General features: G+C 41.3%; 1 pseudogene; it reads right to left on the bottom strand.

Annotated features, from left to right (window-relative positions):
* Positions 1-714: 714 nt before the first annotated feature.
* On the bottom strand, positions 715-22,236 carry LOC139410833 (hepatocyte nuclear factor 1-alpha-like; annotated as a pseudogene).
* Between the last annotated feature and the right edge of the window lie 1,039 nt (positions 22,237-23,275).

The following is a 23,275-nucleotide window of genomic DNA, read 5'->3' as shown; positions in this document are numbered from 1 at the left end:
CGCCATTCCCATTCCCATCATTTGTTTTTCAACAGGACAATGACCCAACACACCTCCAGGCTGTGTAAGGGCTATTTGACCAAGAAGGAGAGTGATGGAGTGCTGCATCAGATGACCTGGCCTCCACAATCACCCGACCTCAACCCAATTGAGATGGTTTGGGATGAGTTGGACCGCAGAGTGAAGGAAAAGCAGTCAACAAGTGCTCAGCAAATGTGGGATCTCCTTCAATATTGTTGGAAATGCATTCCAGGTGAAGCTGGTTGAGAGAATGGCAAGAGTGTGCAAAGCTGTCATTCAGGCAATGGGTGGCTACTTTGAAGAATCCTTTTAACCCTTTTTTGGTTACTACATGATTCCATATGTGTTATTTCATAGTTTTGATCTCTTCACTATTCTACAATGTAGAAAATAAAGAAAAACCCATGAATGAGTAGGTGTGTCCACATTTTTCTGCAGCGATACGTTGCTTCAATATATCCACATAATTTTCCTGCCTCATGATGCCATTTATTTTGTGAAGTGCACCAGTCCCTACTGCATCAAAGCTTCATAGTTTTGATCTCTTCACTATTATTCTACAATGTAGAAAATAAAGAAAAACCCATGAATGAGTAGGTGTGTCCACATTTTCACTGGTACTGCCTGCATCTGGCAGAATGGCAAATATGGCTTCTCTGGAAAATGTTACTGCAGAGATAGTTTTTATGCAAATTTCGTGAATTTGTGTTGCGTCTTTATTCCAGTTCTCTACCTACTGTAACATTTAGTTTCACCTCCTCTACCACCAGCCCTTCACATTACATAGCAGTTACATTCTGTTGCTACTGTGCAGTAGAGACCATATGTTCAGGAATGTAGGAGTTGATGTCTGCCGGCGAAGATGAGAGGAGGTGAGGTGGATGAGTTTCAGGGAGGATAAAACTCTAAGTTCCCAGAGGAAACTAGAAAAAAGCGATAGTAAGTTATTAGTTTCCAGGTTCTCTACTAACATTCCAATTACAAACCTGCATTTAAAATTCCCTATTTTCACTGCCAACTAGAGAATACCATGGGTTATATTTATATTTTACCATGGGCTAAATGACTTTGAAATATGTGTTACGCTAAGTTTTTTTTAATGTCTTGAATCTCCCCTGTAATGTCAAACTGCATCTTCACGGAAATATTTCACACCAGAGTGATGTTTCTTACCTGGCACAGGTGAAGGGGATTGCAGGTGTAGAGAGTCATCCTGGATGGGTTCTGTCTCCTCCTCAGGGTCTGTTGTCAGAATCTAACCAATGCAAAAGTAATTATCAGATTCAATCCACATTAATACTATTTCTGATCATTAGCCGGTGAGTCTAGACTTTTCTGTGCCTGTATCCTATAACTTAGACTATATGTAAGCGAATATTAATGGCATCACTTTCATATTGGTTAATATTTGGCTTCACAGTACCTGTCTGACTGCGCTTAGACTGGTCAGTGTTCCAAGGCTGCTGCTGTCAGTGACAACCATGGCTTGGGACAGTAGGCTGGAGGGAGGGTAGGGAGACATATCGGACTTGCTGTACACTGCAATGGAGAAATTGAGAGCAGGTGCAGAGATACTTTATGAAACCCTTGTTAGTTCTAGCTGTTTTATTATGTCACGTATTCCTTGTTTCATAGATGTATTTATGTCAACAGGGCAAATGAAGGAATAACATGCTGCCACTGTGGCCTTACTGTGACATGGAAGCCCTGTCATGGTTGCCATGAAAGAACTGTGGCCCATATGATTCTGAAACTGCTGTGTGAGTTGCTGCTGGAAAGAGATTGGCTGAAGGGTGGTGAACCCGCCTCCCATGTTGTTGATGACAGGTACTGTTTGACCTGTTGACCAACAGGCCAGGAAAACATGGATTAGGCTACTTTGTAAATGTCAATTAAAGTTGATATCTGACAGTTTTCTGATCATCACTAGAAAAGGAAACAATACACTACAGTGGATATATAATATGCACAGACTTAGAGCCATTTGAGATGTTTTTATTTTACTTTTATTTAACTAGGCAAGTCAGTTAAGAACAAATTCTTATTTTCAATGATGGTCTAGGAACAGTGGGTTAACTGCCTTAGTATTTGGTAGCATTGCCTTTAAATTGTTTAACTTGGGTGAAATGTTTCAAGTAGCCTTCCACAAGCTTCCCACAACAAGTTGGGTGAATTTTGGCCCATTCCTCATGACAGAGCTGGTTTAACTGAGTCAGGTTTGTAGACCTCCTTGCGCGCACACGCTTTTTCAGTTCTGCCCACAAATGTTCTATGGTATTGAGGTCAGGGCTTTGGGATGTCAACTCCAATACCTTGACTTTGTTGTCCTTAACCCATTTTGCCACAACTTTGGAAGTATGCTTGGGCTCATTGTCCATTTGGAAGACCCATTTACAACCAAGCTTTAATGTCCTGACTAATGTCTTGAGATATTGCTTCAATATATCCACATAATTTTCCTGCCTCATGATGCCATTTATTTTGTGAAGTGCACCAGTCCCTCCTGCATCAAAGCACCCCCACAACATGATGCTGCCACCCCCGTGCTTCACGGTTGGGATGGTGTTCTTCGGCTTGCAAGCATCCCCCTTTGTCCTCTAAACATAACGATGGTCATTATGGCCAAAACAGTTCTATTTTTGTTTCATCAGACCAGAGGACATTTTTCCAAAAAGTACGATCTTTGTCCCCATGTGCAGTTGCAAACCGTAGTCTGTTTTTGTTATGACGGTTTTGGAGCAGTGGCTTCTTCCTTGCTGAGCAGCCTTTCAGGTTATGTCGATATAGGACTAGTTTTACTGTGGATATAGATACTTTTGTACCTGTTTCCTCCAGCATCTTCACGGGGTCCTTTGCTGTTGTTCTGGGATTGATTTGCCCATATCTAGGACACAGAACGCGTCTTCTTCCTGAGCGGTATGACGGCTGCGTGGTCCCATGGTGTTTATACTTGTGTACTATTGTTTGTACAGATGAACGTGATACCTTCATGCGTTTGGAAATTACTCCCAAGGATGAACCAGACTTGTGGAGGTCTACAATTTTTTTTCTTGAGGTCTTGGCTGATTTCTTTTGATTTTTCCATGATGTCAAGCAAAGAGGCACTGAGTTTGAAGGTAGGCCTTGAAATTCATCCACAGGTACACCTCCAATTGACTCAAATGATGTCTATTAGCATATCAGAAGCTTCTAAAGCCATGACATCATTTTCTGGAATTTTCCGAGCTGTTTAAAGGCACAGTCAACTTAGTGTATGTAAACTTCTGACCCACTAGAATTGTGATACACTGAATTATAAGTGAAATAATCTGTCTGTAAACAATTGTTGGAAAAAATTACTTGTCATGCACAAAGTAGATGTCCTAACCGACTTGACAAAACTATAGTTTGTTAACAAGAAATTTGTGGAGTGGTTGAAAAAGTGTATGTAATCTTCTGACTTCAACTGTATTAAGGATCCCCATTAGCTGCTGATAAGGCAGCAGCTACTCTTCCTGGGGTCCAGCAACATTAAGGCAGTAATGTTCTGAGCCAATTGTAATTTTCTGAGGGCCCTCTTTGTGGCACCTGACCACACGACTGAACAGTAGTCCATGTGTGACAAAACTAGGGCCTGTAGGACCTGCCTTGTTGATTGTGTTGTTAAAAAGGAAGAGCAGCGCTTTATTGATAGACTTCTCCCCATTTTAGTTACTGTTGTATCAACATGTTTTGACCATGACAGTTTACAATCCAGGGTTACTCCAAGCTGTTTAGTCACCTAAACCTTTTAAATTTCCACATTATTTAGTGCAAGATTAAGTTGAGGTTTAGTGAACGATTTGTCCCAAATACAATTCTTTTAGTTTTTGAAATCTTTAGAACCAACTTATTCCTTGCCACCCATTCTGAAACTAACTGCAGCTCTTTGTTAAGTGTTGTAGTGATTTCACTCGCTGTAGTAGCTTATGTGTATAGTGTTGTGTCATCCGCATACATAGGCATGTCAATAGTAGTGGCATGTCAATAGTAAAGATTGAAAAAAGTAAAGGGCCTAGACAACTGCCCTGGGGAATTCCTGATTCTACATGGATTATGTTGGAGAGGCTTCCATTAAAGAAAACCCTCTGTGTTCTGTTAGACAGGTAACTTTTTATCCACAATATAGCAGGGGATGTAAAGCCATTGCACATATATCTTCCAGCAGCAGACTATGATTGATAATGTCATAAGTTACCAATGAGGAGAGAGGACTCTCCCAAACTCATGGCGCTGGGCAAGGAGGCCATGACGAGTCCCTGGGGGGGAGAAGGCGAGGCAGACAGACTGTGGAGTGAGGTCAGGGTGCTTACTGGGGGCAGTGGACCACCTCCTGATACCTGAGATGGGAAAGAGGGTGGTTGGCAGATAGTGACAACCACAGCCATAGATTACTGTGAGGATTGAGATGCTTTGTAAACTCAAAGGTTTATGATGGAGGGAAGTATTGTACGATCTTACTAGTTTTATGCGATATGGCTTTGTAATTTCACTGGCTTACATGATGATCTATCACTTGTGATGATATGGATTGTGATCTCATTGGCTTATGTTATGATGTAATAAATATGGTTTGCTATCTCATTGGCTTATTATGATGTAATATGAGTTGTGATCGCATTTGCTTATTATGATATATTGTGGTTTGTGATTGGCTTATTATGATATAATATTATTTGTGATCACACTGGTTTGCATGATGTTGTGGTGCAGTTAATAATCTCTGTATGGTGATGATGTGTATTGTGATTATGTGAACATATTTGCTGATCTCTCTGGTTTGTGAAAATGGGAGGTTGTTTGTGATCTCACTGGTTGGTGACAATGTGTGTCAGTTTGAGATATGGTTAATAATTATACAGTGCATTCGGAAATTATTCAGACCCCTTAATTTTTTTTCTCACATTTTGTTACGTAGAAGCACCTTTGGCAGCGATTACAACCTCGCTTCAAACTTGGCACACCTGTATTTGGGGAGTTTCTCCCATTCTCCTTTGCAGATCCTCTCAAGCTCTGTCAGGTTGGATGGGTGTAGTGTTGCTGCACAGCTATTTTCAGGTCTCACCAGAGATGTTTGATCGGGTTCAAGTCCGGGTTCTGGCTGGGCCACTCAAGGACATTCAGAGACTTTTCCCGAAGCCACTCCTGCGCTGTCTTGGTTGTGTGCTTAGGGTCGATGTCCTGTTGGAAGGTCAACCTTCGCCCCAGTCTGCGATCCTGTGTGCTCTGGAGCAGGTTTTCATCAAGGATCTCTCTGTACATTGCTCTGTTCATCTTTCCCCTGATCCTGACTAGTCTCCCAGTCCCTACCAATGAAAAACATCCCCACAGCATGATGCTGCCACCACCATGCTTCACCGTAGGAATGGTGCATGTTTCCAGGTTTCCTCCAGACGCAACGCTTAGTTGAATCTTGGTTTCAACAGACCAATCTTGTTTATCATGGTCTGTGAGTTCTTTAGGTGCCTTTTGGCAAACTCCAAGCGGGCTGTCATGTGTCTTTTACTGAGGAGTGGCTTCCGTCAGGCCACTCTACCACAAAGGCTAGATTGGTGGAGTGCTGCAGAGATGGTTGTCCTTTTGGAAGGTTCTCCCATCTCCACAGAGGAACTCTAGAGCTCTGTCAGAGTGACCATTGGGTTCTTAGTCACCTCCCTGACCAATGCCCTTCTCCCCCGATTGCTCAGTTTGTCCAGTCGGCCAGAGTCTTGCTGGTTCCAAATGTCTTCCATTTAAGAATGATGGAGGCCAATGTGTTCTTGGGGACCTTCAATGCTGTAGACATTTTTTGGTACCCTTCTCCAGAGCTTTGCCTTGACACAATCCTGTCTCGGAGCTCTACAATTCCTTCGACCTAATGGCTTGGTTTTTGCTCTGACATGCACGGTCAACTGTGGGACCTTATATAGACAGGTGTGTTCCTTTCCAAATCATGTCCAATCAATTTAATTTACCACAGGTGGACTTAAAAACATCTCAAGGATGATCAATGGAAACAGGATGCACCTGAGTTCAATTTCGAGTCTCATAGCAAATTGTCTGAATACTTATGTAAATAAGGTATCTGTTTTTATTTTTAATACGTTTTGTAAAAATTCAAAAAAACGGTTTTTGCTTTGTCATTATGTGGATATTGTGTGTAGATTGAGGATTTGTTGGTATTTTAGAATAAGACTAACTTAACAAAATGTGGAAAAAGGGAAGGGGTCTGAATACTTTCCAAATGCACTGTATAATGGTAGGTGATCTCACTAGTTTGTGATAGTGTGTTTCCAGGAGTGTGTGGCTGGGCTCAAGTTGGATGGGGCTGGCCAGGTGGCCTCCCAAGCCTCGGTCTCCACTGCGACCCCTTGCTGATCCCAGACTGTCACATGGGATTTGCTGGCTGTACTTCATGCCTGGAAGAGTGTTAGGATGAGTTAGGATCAGGTGTTTCCTGGTATAAGTACATTTTGCACCCTGGCAGTCTTGGTTCTGTTCCTCTGTATCGTGGTACTAATAATAGTACATAACAGAACATCTGAGGACAACATGAATGATTAATTATGCTGTTTGTGGATTAAATTAATTAATATTTTTATTCACTTTGGTCTTAGTGAGTGATACCTTGCACAGGGCTGTGTGAGAGAGTGTGGTTGGTGGTGCTTGCTGATTGGCTGGTGTAAGGCGTATCGAGAGCCAGTTTATGGCGGAATGCCTCCTCCTTGCGGCGGTTAGCAAACCAGTTGTACACTCGTACCTCTGTCACCAGGTTAGAGCCCAGTCCAGCCAGCTGGGACGGAGACACACCCCTCTGGAGACACTCAACCCTGAGGGAGAGCCAGAAAGGCCCCAGAGCAAGAAAAACATGTTTAAAAGGGGCACGCTAAAATGACAATGACAGCTCCTCCATTGCACTGAAACTGGGAACATTTCTTACCATTTCCATTATTTTTCATCTGACCCCTCCCCTCTATCTCACCTGTTACACTCCTCCACGAATCCCTCTCGCTCCTCTTTACTTGGGTTCTTCTGTTGTTCATAGGCGTGGAATAGGATTTGCTGGGAGGCGGGTCCCCATTTGAACCTGTTCCTCCGTCCTTTCCTTATGTCCTCTCCCTGCTCCTCTCCGGTCCCAAGGCCATGACTGGCATTGGTAAACTCTGCATGGAAAACATGCATATTTTTGTATTGTTCATCTGCTATCGTCATATTAATATCAGTATTTACATTAGTATCAGTATTATTCAGACAGGATTGTGTTATATATATTTTTAAACATAGGGATAATTCACAGGAACTTAATATGTTACATATTGGGTAATAACGGAATACATGTAACAGGGGTTACGTAATGGGCAATTGGGGTGGCAGGTAGCCTAGTGGTTAGAGCATTGGGCCAGTAACCGAAAGGTTGTTAGATCAAATCCCTGAGCTAACAAGGTAAAAGTCTGTGTTACATCCGTCGTCGGAATGAGACCAAAGCGCAGCGAGGAAAATGTACAGCTTACTTTATTTTAGATGAACACCCAAAAACCACAACAAACATAAAATTCTGCAGGGCTATACAGCAGCTGTGCAAAAACAAGATCCCACAAACTCAGGTGGAAAACAGGCTGACTACGTATGATTCCCAATCAGAGACAACGATAGACAGCTGCCTCTGATTGGGAACCATACCTGGCCAACAAAGAAATAGAAAACTAGAATGCCCACCCAAATTACACCCTGACCTAACCAAATAGAGAAATAAACAGGCTCTCTAAAGTCAGGGCGTGACAATCTGTCGTTCTGCCCCTGAACAAGGCAGTTAGCCCACTGTTCCTAGGCCGTCATTGTAAATAAGAATTTGTTGTTAACTGACTTGCCTAGTTAAATAAAGGTTAAAAAAATATATTTAAAAAAATTACATTCCACGGTAACGGAATTACGCTTTGACTTTAAAATGTATGCCAAACAAAAAACATTGATTTCAAAGTTTAACAAACCATTCAACTCTATACACAAGGACTACTTTGAACAATGTACACAGACAATTGAACAAAAACACATTTTCTAGAAGAAGTGTGCAGATGCAAAGTTTGTTTGGTAACAGAATTATGGTAAAATCTCACTCAGTTTTTTATGCGTTCACGTTTACCAAGATCGGTTAAATATCTGCTCCGAATTAAGATTCAAAGATGGCTTCAAAAATAACTGGGTGTCAGCTATGACACGGCACCTTGAGTTTGAAAAACAAATATTTTGGTTATTGAACTACAGTAAGTGAAGTGGTTTTACATCTGGCAATGGAATTATGGTAACGGAATTCAGGGCCAGCTCTAACCTTTTGGGGGCCCCAAGTGAAATTGCGTGCCCTGTTGGTAATTCGACCATGATTACTACAAGTTTAGATAGCTGAGTACACAAATTTACCAATTTGAAATGTTGTTGCTGACATGCCAGTGTTCATTTTGTAACCAATAAATGACGAAAAATACTTGTCAACGACCTATTCCTGAAGACCTGGAAAAAAAACATTTTGAAAAAAAATTTCAACCTTTATTTAACTAGGCAAGTCAGTTCAAATCAAATTCTCATTTACAATGATGGCCTAAAAAAAGACCTAACTATTACAATTACTTATAATTTTATGCTGAACAAAAATATAAACGCAACATGGAACAATTTCATTGATTTTACTGAGTTACAGTTCATATGAGGAAATCAGTCAATTGAAATAAATTCATTAGGCCCTAATCTATAGATTTCGCATGACTGGGAATACAGGGCCTTGGGATCTCGTCACAGTATTTTTGTGCATTCAAATTGCCATCGATAAAATGCAGTTGTGTTCGTTGTCCATAGCTTATGGCTGCCCATACCATAACCCCACCACCACCATGGGGCACTCTGTTCACAACACTGAGATCAGCAAACCGCTTGCCCACACGACACTATGCACGTGGTCTGTTGGATGTACTGACAAATTATCTAAAATGACGTTGGAGGCAGCTTATGGTAAAGAAATTAACATAAAATTCTCTGGCAACAGCTCTGGTGGACATTCCGGTCTTTTTTCATTGTGTTGTGTGACAAAACTTCACATTTTAGAGTGGCCTTCCATTGTCCCCAGCACAAAGTGCACCTGTGTAATTATCATGCTGTTCAATCAGATTCTTGATATGCCACACCTGTCAGGTGGATAGATGATCTTGGCAAAACCAATTTGTGCACAACATTTTAGAGAAATACGTTTTTTTGTGCATATGGAACATTTCTGGGTTCTTTTATTTCAGCTCATGAAACATGGGACCAAAACTTTACATGTTGCATTTATTTTTGTTCAGTGTAGTTGACGAAAATGGGACGAGACAATAATTCCATGTGAGACTAATGGACATTACATTTGACATGAAGCGCCTTTTATCTGTTTTGTCCAATCCTAAGAATGCATGCAGAATATTTCATGCAATTCTTGGCAGAATTGACTTCTCTCAGTTGCACGGTCTGATTGAGCTAATCTGCCCAGCTCTCCCGCACAGCTCCCAAGCGGTCACTTCAGTCACTCATCAATCTTTTTGAACGGATGCGAAGCCAGGACACTTGACTTGTAACTGACCTCATCTAGAAACAATGTTTACTCTCTCTCTTACTTTCATGTAGGCTACTTTTACTTTGATCACATTAGAAGCTCTATTTTCCCGTGTGCACTACTACTCTCTCATCTGTGTTCCCGCAGTCCGCAAATGCAAGTTGCGGATGTTGTTTTTTTTGTGCAATTTGTTGAAAAAAGTAATACTTCTAGCAGTTTTGTAAAGCTCAAATTATCCCCTTTCAAGGAAACCATTGTTATTTACACCCTTGACGGTTATGATGGGGAGAAAATCAGAGCTGTAAATTGTTGAACCTGTAGCCAAGGCTTTATAGCAGAGATCATCAACTAGATCAGGTATTCCCAAACTGGGGTATGCATACCCCCAGGGGTACACACAATGCCGTCAGGGGTACGCCAAATAAAAATGTGATTCACTTTCTTTTTTCTTTTTTTTTCTTTTTTTCCCCACATTTTCATACAGTCCATTTATATTTTCCAACATGGTTATACATTTGGGTGAGGTTTTTTTCTTGCCTGAGTAGCTTCGTTTCACTGCCAAAAATAAAATGAAACCATCTAGTGTTCAGCGAAATAACAACACAATGTCAAATACAGGTAGCCTAGTCAAATAATTAACATCCAATCACATTAACCGTTACTCTCTCGCAGGAATTCCACTAACGGTCTGTACGTAGCCAAACGTAGCTGTTGCTCATTCAGTTTGAAAATGGATATATGGTCAAAATAAAAAGTATGGCCCGCGTCCATAGAGACACATACCAGCTCTACTGGTAGTACTGCTACTACCAGCAGTACTACACCTGCACTTGTCGACGACACAAGTTGCTCTGCTAGCATCAGTAATTCTACATTTGTTGTAAGCCCAGCTAGCATGGACACTGACAGTAGCTCCCTTACCCGGAAAAGCAGCAAACAACAGACAGAGACGTTGGACCATCGAAGAGGCGCAAATTTGATGAGAACTACATTGATTTGGGGTTCACTTATATTGGGAGTAGTGCCTTTACTCAGCCACAGTGTGTTATATGTGCAAAAGTACTATCTCACAACTCAATGAAACCTTCACTCTTGCGCAGACATTTAGAAACAAAACAGGCCAATTTGAGAATTAAGACTACTTTCGAGTAGTAAGAAATGTATAAAAACAACAGATACCATTAATAAGAAAGGGCTAGAAGCGTCTTATATGGTGAGCTATCGAGTGGCTAGGACAGGCAAGCCCCGTACTATTGTGGAGGACTTCATTCTTCCTGATGCCATGGCTATGGCAGTGACACTGCTGGGGGAAAATTCCCAAAAATCTATACAGACAATGCCTTCATCAAACAATACTGTTTCAGGACGCATCAGTGACATGGCAGGAGATATTTTGAAACAATTACTGCTTTGCATACAAGCCAGTGAATTCTGTGCGTTACAGCTGGATGAGTCATCAGACGTGGCGGGCCTGGCACAGCTCCTGGTATATATCCGTTACATTTATGGGAGGTCAATTAAGGAAGACATCCTCTTCTGGAAACCAGGACAACAGGAGAGGATACTTTGAAAGTACTGGACAGCTTTGTGACATCAAATGGACTTTGGTGTTCAAGATGTGTTGGTATCTGTACTGATGGCGCAAAAGCCATGACAGTGAGACATAGTGGAGTGGTAATGCGCATGCAAGCAGTTGCTCCAGACGCAACTTGGGTACACTGCAGCATCCACCGAGAGGCTCTCACTGCCAAGGGAATGCCTGACAGCTTGAAAGATGTTTTGGACACTACAGTGAAAATGGTTGACTTTGTTAAAGCAAAGCCCCTGAACTCTCGTGTATTTTCTGCACTATGCAATGATATTGGCAGCGATCATTTAACGCTTTTACAACATACAGAAGTGTGCTGGTTATCAAGGGGCAAAGTATTGACACGTTTTTTTTAATTGAGAGACAAGCTTAAAGTTTTCTTTTTTTGTGTGCAAATGAACTCAAGCTTACGGACAATGTCAAGTGTGATATAACGAAGCACCTGAGTGAGTTGGGTGCGCAATTATGCAGGTACTTTCCCGAAACGGATGACACGAACAACTGGATTCGTCATCCCTTTCATGCCCTGCCTCCAGTTCACTTACCGATATCTAAAAAGACAGCCTCATCGAAATTGCAACAAGCGGTTCTGTGAAAATTGTATTTAATCAGAAGCCACTGTCAGATTTCTGGATTGGGCTGTGCTCAGAGTATCCTGCCTTGGCAAATCGAGCTGTTAAGACACTGATGCCCTTTGAAACCATGTACCTATGTGAGAGTGTATTCTCAGCCCTCACTAGCATGAAAACTAAATGCAGGTGCAGACTGTGTGTGGAAAATTATTTAAGACTGAGACTCTTTCCAATACAACACAACATTGCAGAGTTATGTGCATCCTTTCAAGCACACCTTTCTCATTAGCTTGTGGTGAGTTATTTACATTTTTCAATGTACAAATAAGGTTTTATATGTAAGATGGTTAAATAAAGAACAAAGTTATTCATTATTATTATATTATTATTTGTGCCCTGGTGATATAAGAGCTCTTTGTCACTTCCCACTAGCCGGGTCGTGACAAAAACTCACACTAATTCTTATGTTTAATAAATGTATCATGTGTGTGTGGCAGGCTTACCATGGTGGCAAAAAACAACATTTGAGAGTACGCTGACCCTGGTGCTAGAGGAGGTGCGCAGCTGGAGGTTGAATGTTTGAAGGGGTACAGGACTATAAAAGTTTGGGAACCACTGAACTAGATTAATCCGCGGGCCAATTTTTTTAGAGAGTGGCTAGTTGGGGTCCGGAACATAATTACAAATATTTTGTAGACTGCAAATTGACCGCAAGAAGCCCAAACAGATATAATCTTTGACTAAAACATTATCATTTCAAACCTTGCTTACATTTGTATACTGTCACACTGTCACACTATTATGCATGGGAATACTTGGGAACAAAATGCTTAAATTAAAATCCCTTTGAGCTGATTTCCTGGTCTTTTTACAGTCTTTTAAGTCCAAAAATGAAGAATTGCAAGGCCAAATAAAACCATTTGGCCCGCGGGTCGCTAGTTTGGGAACCCTACTTTATGGCCTATATGGTTAAATATGGCTGGCATTGGTTACAATCTGCCACATTATCAATGTTGCCAGTTAAGGTATATGAGGGGACAGTAGGCCTAGTTGGACAAGGCTATCTGAATGTGCACATAATGGAAGTTAGAGGTAGCCTAAATATTAATTATTTAATACAAAAAAATGCATTGACTTATTTGACAAAAAACAGACTGAAATTGTCCAGAGTTTTAGTCAACTAATAATAACTAAAACTAAGGATGGATAAAATGACTCAAATGTGATTGACTAAAAATGAATTTTTAGACTAAAACTAAGACTTAAACAAAATCTAAAATAGCTGCCAAAATGAACACTGTGACATGGGCTAATTGAGAGACTGTCAGTGACTGACATAAGAAGAGGAAAAACTGCTGATGCACAACCAAATTTAGATATTGCACCTTTAATGTTGTACTATTCTAACTCTCGACTAAGTTCCTTTTTTTTAATAAGAATCATTTCAGTCGGTGCCCCATAACAAGTGGCGCAGCAGTCTAAGGCACTGCATCTCAGTACAAGAGGCGTCACTACAGTCCCTGGTTCGAATCCAGGCTGAATCACATCTGGACATGATTGGGAGTCCCATAGGGCGACGCACAATTGGCCCAGCGTCGTCCGGGTTTGGCCGGGGTAGGCTGCCATTGTAAATAAGAATTTGTTCTTAACTGACTTGCCTAGTTAAATAAAGGTTAAATAAATAAGTTAAAAATAGCGGTCACTTTTGTAGCTTATACCTGGAACCAGCCCTGACATCATGGGTCTCTGATCTGTAAGATACTCTACAGAAATGCATAATTATGGACAGGAATATCATTCTCTTCATGGTGATGTATCCCGAATAGGTACACATTTGGGTATTATTCTACACACTGGCTATTACTGTAATGAGCTCTGGCCCCAAACAAGACCACATTTGGTTTGTCCGGACCAGACTAAATCTTAAACAATCATAGACGTCTATGTTTCACAGGTTTGGACATCACAGTACAGCACAGTAGAGTACAGTACAATACAGTACAGCACGGTAGAGAAAAGTAGATATGTTAAGTACAGTATACTGTACCCTACTCTAGTGTGCTCTACTGTACTGCACTCTGTTCTCTACTGTGTTCTACTGTACTGTGCTCGCCAAACTTGAGAAACATAGTCTATGATTGGTTCAGATTTGGTCAGGCAAGGGCGGGCTGACCAAATTTCAACTACTTTTGAACGCCCATGGATGTCGGTGTCGGGCAGTGCTCAATGGGTGAGGATGCTTATTACAGTAAATGGAAAGAGGGTAGGTGGTAGGTGTCATGGTAGGTGCCAGTAAGAGCTGGGAGAGGTGGCATTAACTGGAGAGAGAGTAGAGCGAGAGAGCGGCAGAGTGAGAGGAAGGGGTTGTCCAGACTTTTTTCACAGTCTTGTTTTGACCACGAAATGACAGAGAGAAAAAGTTATGAGCTGAACATAACAGTATGCCAGTGGAAGGGAGGACAGTGGCAACTGAGATCCAACTGTGGTTTGGGACTACTATGATTTCCCATTGTAGCCTATTTAATTTGTAATGGGTGCACTGGGAGTCGGGAAGCAAGTTCAGGGAGTGCATCATTTATTAAACAAAACAAGAAACATGAACAACGCACAGACAGGAAACTGAAACGGATACAATAACACCTAGGGAAGAAACCAACGGGAGTGACATATATAGGGAAGGTAATCAGGGAAGTGATGGAGTCCAGGTGAGTCTGATGACGCGCAGGTGCACGGAACATGGTAACAGGTGTGTGCCATAACATAAAGAGCAGCCTGGTGACCTAGAGGCCGGAGAGGGAGCACACGTGACACAATTGCAGTAATTCCGTTAAAGATTTGGTAACAGAATTGAGTTTTAATGACTTAATAATTCATAAACAAACTATATATCAGCAAAAATACCAACTAATCGGTACCTTTACCTACCTTTACTTGCTACTGCTGGGAACTTTCATCATCTAGAAAATATCTTAGAGATATGTAGGTTTTTGGTAATGGAATCACAAGTCACTGTTTCTTAAACTTACAGACGGCATGTAATTTCACCAAAACAAAATATAAGTGTTGATATTAGTTGGCAGGGAGCTTTACTTCAACATTATGTTTTGATTTACTAATTTCTAATACTTTTAAATACTTCTTCTGGTAGATGTTGTCTAAGACCCCCTTTACATCTGTTTGACCAGAAATCAAAGCCTTTGCTTATTCCTGCATTTTAGGATGGACAATTGTTGAAAATGTATATATAAAATGTATATAGGTTTCATGTGACACCTAATTTGACATGCTCCAATGAACTTCACGTTGGTGTTCATGGCAGTGGTCCATGGGTCATCTGTTTGTTCAACCGCACACCTGCCTGCAATTGCTAATAACCTAAATGCAACTGCCAGACTATATGTGATAAAGTGAAAATCTGAGGCCCGCACCTGTCCCTAACCCGCTAGTATAGAAAATGCTCTGTAGGCAGTCAGAGACAGCAGAACTATTTTTTGACAGGGGTTGCCTGATTTAGATATGTTTCTGCTTATAATTTCCTTCATTTTGGTAGGATATTTGTTAGTTAACTTGTCTATTATTAGATACATGCAGTCTCTCTTCTGCCATCAGGCTATATGTTGCCCTAGAAGACTAAATAAAACCTTGCTCTTCAAAAATAATGTCATAGATCGATAGAATGAATGCTTCAATCCAGTTGACATATGTGAAGTTCTCAGTCATATCTGCTTCTTTCGCTGAGCAAAGACTTTTAGGGACCAGGAAGAAAATGCAATAAATAACAACAAAAAAGCTTTTCTATGCTAAACTTCCAAATGACATCAGTTTGACCGGTTGTAAGGAAATAGAGAGCTGTGAAAATGAACCAACATGTTTCTGATAAGATTTCAGTTTGGCTTGAATGCATATTTTATGTGGTTGAGTTGTCAGCGTTTATGATGCTGATAAAGATGGCACAACCAACAGACGGTAACTAACTGCACATTCGAATTCTCCTAAGATGCTGAAAGAAAGAAATCATATTTCTCCATTCCTTTTCCGGAGTCAAAATTTAGCCTACATTTGGTGTCTTTTTACTGCAATAAATAATTTATTCTGCAGGAGTTAATATTAAGGCTATATTAGAGGTTATAGACCTACAGTCAGTGTCCAGATTTCAGTTTCCATTTAACCCATCTGAACAGTAGGCTACAGTTCCCTTGACGTGCCATAGGCCTATTTGAAGTCCCTATCTTATAACTTTAGAATGCCTCACATAACATCGCCGGCACTGCTATCATCCTCTTTTACCACTTCACCAAATCTTTCCCAAACAGTCTATTTTTCTGGCCCTCCCTTCTCTTTTTCAACTCTCAATTTCACAGCTTTTATCTTATTGAGTTAAACTCAGATTGTTATTTTTTGCCTCAGTGGATGAACATGAACTTTTTCTACCTGTAGCTTATTTAGGCTTATAGGCTTCACACTAACGCCATATAGCCTCAATATAGCCTATAAATTGCACAACAATTATACATTTATGTTCTGAGGGCAAAAAGGGGGGTTCAATGGTTCAATGATTTGTACACTCAGTGTAGATTTATGGTAATTAATTGTGATTATTAATGAATGAGGTAGTCATGATTTGACATACACTACCGTTCAAAAGTTTGGGGTCAGTTAGAAAAGTCCTTGTTTTCCATGAAAACATACATGAAATTAGTTGCAAAATGAATAGGAAATATATTCAAGACGTTGTAAATAATTATTTTTAATTGAAATAATAATTGTGTCCTTGAAACTTTGCTTTCGTCAAAGATTCCTCCATTTGCAGCAATTACAGCCTTGCAGACCTTCGGCATTCTAGTTGTCAATTTGTTGAGGTAATCTGAAGAGATTTCACCCAATGCTTCCTGAAGCACCTCCCACAAGTTGGATTGGCTTTATGGGCACTTCTTACGTACCATACGGTCAAGCTGCTCCCACAACAGCTCAATAGGGTTGATATCCGGTGACTGTGCTGGCCACTCCATTTTAGACAGAATACTAGCTGACTGCTTCTTCCCTAAATTGTTCTTGCATAGTTTGGAGCTGTGCTTTGGGTCATTGCCCTGTTGTAGGAGGAAATTGGCTCCAATTAAGTGCCATCCACGGGGTATGGCATGGCATTGCAAAATGGAATGATAGCCTTCCTTCAAGATCCCTTTTACCCTGTACACATCTCCCACTTTACCACCACCAAAGCACCCCCAGACCATCACATTGCCTCCACCATGCTTGACAGATGGCGGCAAGCACTCCTCCAGCATCTTTTCATTTTTTCTGCGTCTCACGAATGTTTTTCTTTTGATCTGAACACCTCAAACTTAGATTAGTCTGTCCATAACACTTTTTTTCCAATCTTCCTCTGTCCAGTGTCTGTGTTCTTTTGCCCATCTTAATCTTTTATTTTTATTGGCCAATCTGAGATATGGCTTTTTCTTTGCAACTCTGCCTAGAAGGCCAGCATCCAGCCTCTTCACTGTTGACATTGAGACTGGTGTTTTGCGGGTACTATTTAATGAAGCTGTCAGTTGAGGACTTTCTCATACTAGACAATCTAATGTACTTGTCCTCTTGTTCAGTTGTGCACCGGGGCCTCCCACTACTCTTTCTATTCTGGTTAGAGCCAGTTTGCTCTGTTCTATGAAGGGAGTAGTACGATATCTTCAGTTTCTTGGCAATTTCTTGCATGGAACAGCCTTCATTTCTCAGAACAAGAATAGACTGATGAGTTTCAGAAGAAAGTACTTTGTTTCTGGCCATTTTGAGCCTGTAATCGAACCCACAAATGCGACGCTCCAGATACTCAACTAGTCTAAAGGACAGTTTTATTGCTATTTTAATCAGAACAACGGTTTTCAGCTGTGCTAACATAATTGCAAAAGGGTTTCCTAATGATCAATTAGCCTTTTAAAGTTATAAACTTGGATTAGCTAGCACAACTTGCCATTGGAACACAGAAGTGATGGTTGATGCTAATGGGACCCTGTACGCCTATGTAGATATTCCATCAAAATAAATCAGCCGTTTCCAGCTACAATAGTCATTTACAACATTAACAATGTCTACACTGTATTTCTGATCTTTTCTTACGTTATTTTAATGGACAAAAAAATGTGCTTTTCTTTCAAAAACAAGGACATTTCTAAGTAAACCCAAACTTTTGGACGGTAGTGTAAATGTTACACTTAGAGAGTCCATACTGTAATGTCATATTGCAGTACAGGCAGGGTCAGCTTATCAGCTGGCCAAATACTCACGCTGGCTAATCTTGCCCTGCTTCCTGACATACCAGCTGTATAGAGCAGCCCGTTTCTGGTTCTTCATGGGTGTGCCTTTGTTGAGGTGTTGGGAGAGATGGGACTGGTTGAGGCCTGTGGACTCAACCACCTCTCTCTGGGGGAGGTTATGCTGCTGCATGTAGCTCTTCACCAGTTTTGCCACATGCCATGGATCCTTCCTATCACACACAGACACATACACACACAGACAAAACTCATGCGCATAAAGGGAGGGAGGGAAAGAGAGGGATGTTGGCAAGAGATAAGGGGACGCACAGTAGGGCAAAGTCCAGCTCTCTCCGGTCACTTGAAATAATACCCAGAAACATAGCCTACTTGCTGTGACACAAACCTTAATGGCTAGAAATAGTACATAACATAGCTATTATGCATATTAAAATATACAATATATGTTTGATACATTTTGATACTAAGGCATGATTGGTCAAGTTCTGTGTTTTCATGCTAATTATTGTACAATTGCCAACTTTAAGCTATATACAATGAGCAGTTATACCACAATATGAGGTATTTGTTGTAGTTTGAAATGTGGTGAAAATGAAATGGCCTTCCAAGTTGTAGTAAATATTGACTAACATCTGTTCTCTCACACACACACACACACACACACACACACACACACACACACACACACACACACACACACACACACACACACACACACACACACACACACACACACACACACACACACACACACACAGCACATTTCTGTTCATCTTAACCCATGCATGCAGTTCATTCAACGATAGAAATGGCCAGAGAATAGAATGACGGAGGAAGTGGGGAGTGGAATAGGCAAATGAGGGAGGAAGTGGAGAGTGGGGCAGGAGAATGAGGGAGGAAGTGGGGAGTGTGGGCAGGAGAATGAGGGAGGAAGTAGGGAGTGGAGCAGGTTAATGAGGGAGAAAGTGAGGAGTGGAGCAGGAGAATGAGGGAGGAAAGGGGGAGTGGAGCAGGAGAATGAGGGAGGAAGGGGGAGTGGAGCAGGTTAATGAGGGCGAAAGTAAGGAGTGGAAAAGGCAATTGAGGGAGGAAGTGAGGAGTGGAGCAGGAGAATGAGGGAGAAAGGGGGAGTGGAGCAGGTTAATGAGGGAGAAAGTAAGGAGTGGAACAGGCAATTGAGGGAGGAAGTGAGGAGTGGAGCAAGAGAATGAGGGAGGAAGGGGGGAGTGGAGCAGGAGAATGAGGGAGGAAGTGGGGAATGGAGCAGGGGAATGAGGGAGGAAGTGGGGAGTGGGAGCAGGAGAATGAGGGAGGAAGGGGGAGTGCTTTATCTATGTTTGATACATTTTGATACTAAGGCATGATTGGTCAAGTTCTGTGTTTTCATGCTAATTGTTGTACAATTGCCAACTTTAAGCTATATACAGTGCCTTGCGAAAGTATTCGGCCCCCTTGAACTTTGCGACCTTTTGCCACATTTCAGGCTTCAAACATAAAGATATAAAACTGTATTTTTTTGTGAAGAATCAACAACAAGTGGGACACAATCATGAAGTGGAACGACATTTATTGGATATTTCATACTTTTTTAACAAATCAAAAACTGAAAAATTGGGCGTGCAAAATTATTCAGCCCCCTTAAGTTAATACTTTGTAGCGCCACCTTTTGCTGCGATTACAGCTGTAATTCGCTTGGGGTATGTCTCTATCAGTTTTGCATATCGAGAGACTGAAATTTTTTCCCATTCCTCCTTGCAAAACAGCTCGAGCTCAGTGAGGTTGGATGGAGAGCATTTGTGAACAGCAGTTTTCAGTTCTTTCCACAGATTCTTGATTGGATTCAGGTCTGGACTTTGACTTGGCCATTCTAACACCTGGATATGTTTATTTTTGAACCATTCCATTGTAGATTTTGCTTTATGTTTTGGATCATTGTCTTGTTGGAAGACAAATCTCCGTCCCAGTCTCAGGTCTTTTGCAGACTCCATCAGGTTTTCTTCCAGAATGGTCCTGTATTTGGCTCCATCCATCTTCCCATCAATTTTAACCATCTTCCCTGTCCCTGCTGAAGAAAAGCAGGCCCAAACCATGATGCTGCCACCACCATGTTTGACAGTGGGGATGGTGTGTTCAGCTGTGTTGCTTTTACGCCAAACATAACGTTTTGCATTGTTGCCAAAAAGTTCAATTTTGGTTTCATCTGACCAGAGCACCTTCTTCCACATGTTTGGTGTGTCTCCCAGGTGACTTGTGGCAAACTTTAAACAACACTTTTTATGGATATCTTTAAGAAATGGCTTTCTTCTTGCCACTCTTCCATAAAGGCCAGATTTGTGCAATATACGACTGATTGTTGTCCTATGGACAGAGTCTCCCACCTCAGCTGTAGATCTCTGCAGTTCATCCAGAGTGATCATGGGCCTCATGGCTGCAATTCTGATCAGTCTTCTCCTTGTATGAGCTGAAAGTTTAGAGGGACGGCCAGGTCTTGGTAGATTTGCAGTGGTCTGATACTCCTTCCATTTCAATATTATCGCTTGCACAGTGCTCCTTGGGATGTTTAAAGCTTGGGAAATATTTTTGTATCCAAATCCGGCTTTAAACTTCTTCACAACAGTATCTCGGACCTGCCTGGTGTGTTCCTTGTTCTTCATGATGCTCTCTGCGCTTTTAACGGACCTCTGAGACTATCACAGTGCAGGTGCATTTATACGGAGACTTGATTACACACAGGTGGATTGTATTTATCATCATTAGTCATGTAGGTCAACATTGGATCATTCAGAGATCCTCACTGAACTTCTGGAGAGAGTTTGCTGCACTGAAAGTAAAGGGGCTGAATAATTTTGCACGCCCAATTTTTCAGTTTTTGATTTGTTAAAAAAGTTTGAAATATCCAATAAATGTCGTTCCACTTCATGATTGTGTCCCACTTGTTGTTGATTCTTCACAAAAAAATACAGTTTTATATCTTTATGTTTGAAGCCTGAAATGTGGCAAAAGGTCGCAAAGTTCAAGGGGGCCGAATACTTTCGCAAGGCACTGTACAATGAGCAGTTATACCATAATATGAGGTATTTGTTGTAGTTTGAAATGTGGTGAAAATGAAATGGCCTTCCAAGTTGTAGTAAATATTGACTAACATCTGTTCACACACACACACACACACACACACACACACATTTCTGTTCATCTTAACCCATGCATGCAGTTCATTCAGCGATAGAAATGGCCAGAGAATAATGCTGGGTAATTAGTAATCAGGAAAGGAGGAACCCTCCTTTAAATCCACCTCAGAGGCTGAGAGAGATCTCATAAAGAGGAAGAGGGGGCAGGAGAATGAGGGAGGAAGGGGGGAGTGGGGAAACAAATTTGAAAAAGACCAAGAACAACTCACTTATTTGTACTCTTTTCGTGGTGAGAAAACATCAAGAAAAGATAGCAGAAAAGAAAGAGAATGGAAAACAGAATCAAGTAACCACCCTAAAATGTATTTGTTTTTAAATAATTATTAACAAATGAGTTGGACATTGTTTTGAGAAATTAAAGCTTGTGTGAGAAAATAAAACCACAGCAAAGGGATGTGCCAATTTTGTTGTTGTATTAATAGATGAGGTTTGATGAAATGAAGAGATTGATGTGTATGTTGTTAAGGAGAGGATAGGGTGGAGGGCAGAGATTTGGGAGCTACTTACTGCAGAAGTTGGTCGACCAGAGCCCTCTGTCTGGCTGCCTCCTCTGAGGGTAGTGCCTCCAGCTCCTGGAATATTGGTGGTGGAAAATCCATTTCTCCCTCCTCCGAACTCTCTCCATCTCCCCTGTCCCCCTTCTCTGCTCCAGGGGTGACCCTCTCTTGCTCCAGTTCTTCCAGTGCTTGGACCAGGACCTCCCGAGACAGTCCAGAGCCCAGCAGTGCCCAGATAAGCTCATTCTGGAGATTAGTCAGACGCCCAGGGCCCCATTTCCTCTCCTCTCCCTCCATTACACTGTTGCCTAAACCTTACCTCACTAGCACAACATACAGACTACGCAGGCCACAGGTCACAAACATACACATATTCACACACTAAGACAGACACACTGCAGTCAAGCGCTTACACAAAAGACGAAGAATTGTGGCTTCTGGAGTCATTACCTTTCTGTCTTTCTTCAGTTCAGGAAAATACATTTCATTTTCCCCCATTCAATTTTCTCCTTGTCTCGTTCTGAGCTATCTGGTTTAAGCCCTCCACCTGCTGCTCAAATGTTTTTTTTATTTTTTATCTTCCTCCCCCTTACTCCCCATGTGCTCTCTTTGAACTTTGTCCCCATCTCCCTCCAATCCTAAAAGTGAGCAAAGTGCAGTCAAAAACTCTAAATGAAAATAAACTTCCTGTCACATGCACATTCATACAGGTTCCTTCCTGTATAACACACATACATGAAAGGTTAAAAAAAATTATACAACCATTACAAATTATAATGTTCATTTTTTTTCAATATATTCAAAATTGACACAATTCATTATGACACTTATAGATATTTATTTTAGGATCCAATAAGGATGACAGCAAAATGTATATTTGGCCTGCCTTGATGTAATTTACGGCTGGTTACACTATACTATACTACTTCAAATAAATTGTAATGTAAAAGCCCAATGGAATGGATGTTGAAGCTTAACGTTTATCATGAACACCTGATAGGTGTCTTTTGAGACATGTTAGGAATGAATTGGACAGAGAAAATGAAAGTAGGTGTTGTCCTGCACAGCACTAGAGAGCATGTTTGTGTCATCTTAGACAGATGAGGTCTGATTGACGTAGCTTTTAGATGCCATACATCTGCTGTATTATCTGTCATGATTTTGTCTAACTTTATGCTTACTTCGGAATCAGTAATACTTAAGAACCCCTGCAGGTGGCATTGTAGCTATGCTGTATTGGTAGTGTTGCTTTCAGTGTGGATTCAACTCCAATAACTCTCTCCTTTCTCCTTCTCTCTCCCTCCTCCTCTCTTACCTTATGCCTTCCTCCGGGTTCAGCCTATCACCTGCCTTTTTGTGTTGAGCTCTCTCTCCTCACCCGCCCTACCCTAGGGAAGATGGCATTGTACAGTATTTGAAAGGGGGGAAACTCTGAGAAACAGGACTCCCTCTATCTTTTTGACCAGTAATTAAGTCCCATTGTGCCTTAGTTTGCACTGTTCAGAGGACAGCCTAGCGAGGGAAACAGGGGGCATGGTAGTGTGGCTTGTACTGCATTTAAATCCCATACAG

The sequence above is a fragment of the Oncorhynchus clarkii genome, chromosome 6, assembly GCF_045791955.1.
Source record: "Oncorhynchus clarkii lewisi isolate Uvic-CL-2024 chromosome 6, UVic_Ocla_1.0, whole genome shotgun sequence".
Classification (NCBI taxonomy): Eukaryota; Metazoa; Chordata; class Actinopteri; order Salmoniformes; family Salmonidae; genus Oncorhynchus; species Oncorhynchus clarkii.
Note: the sequence above shows the minus strand (reverse complement) of the source record. Positions and strands in the feature narration are given on the sequence as shown.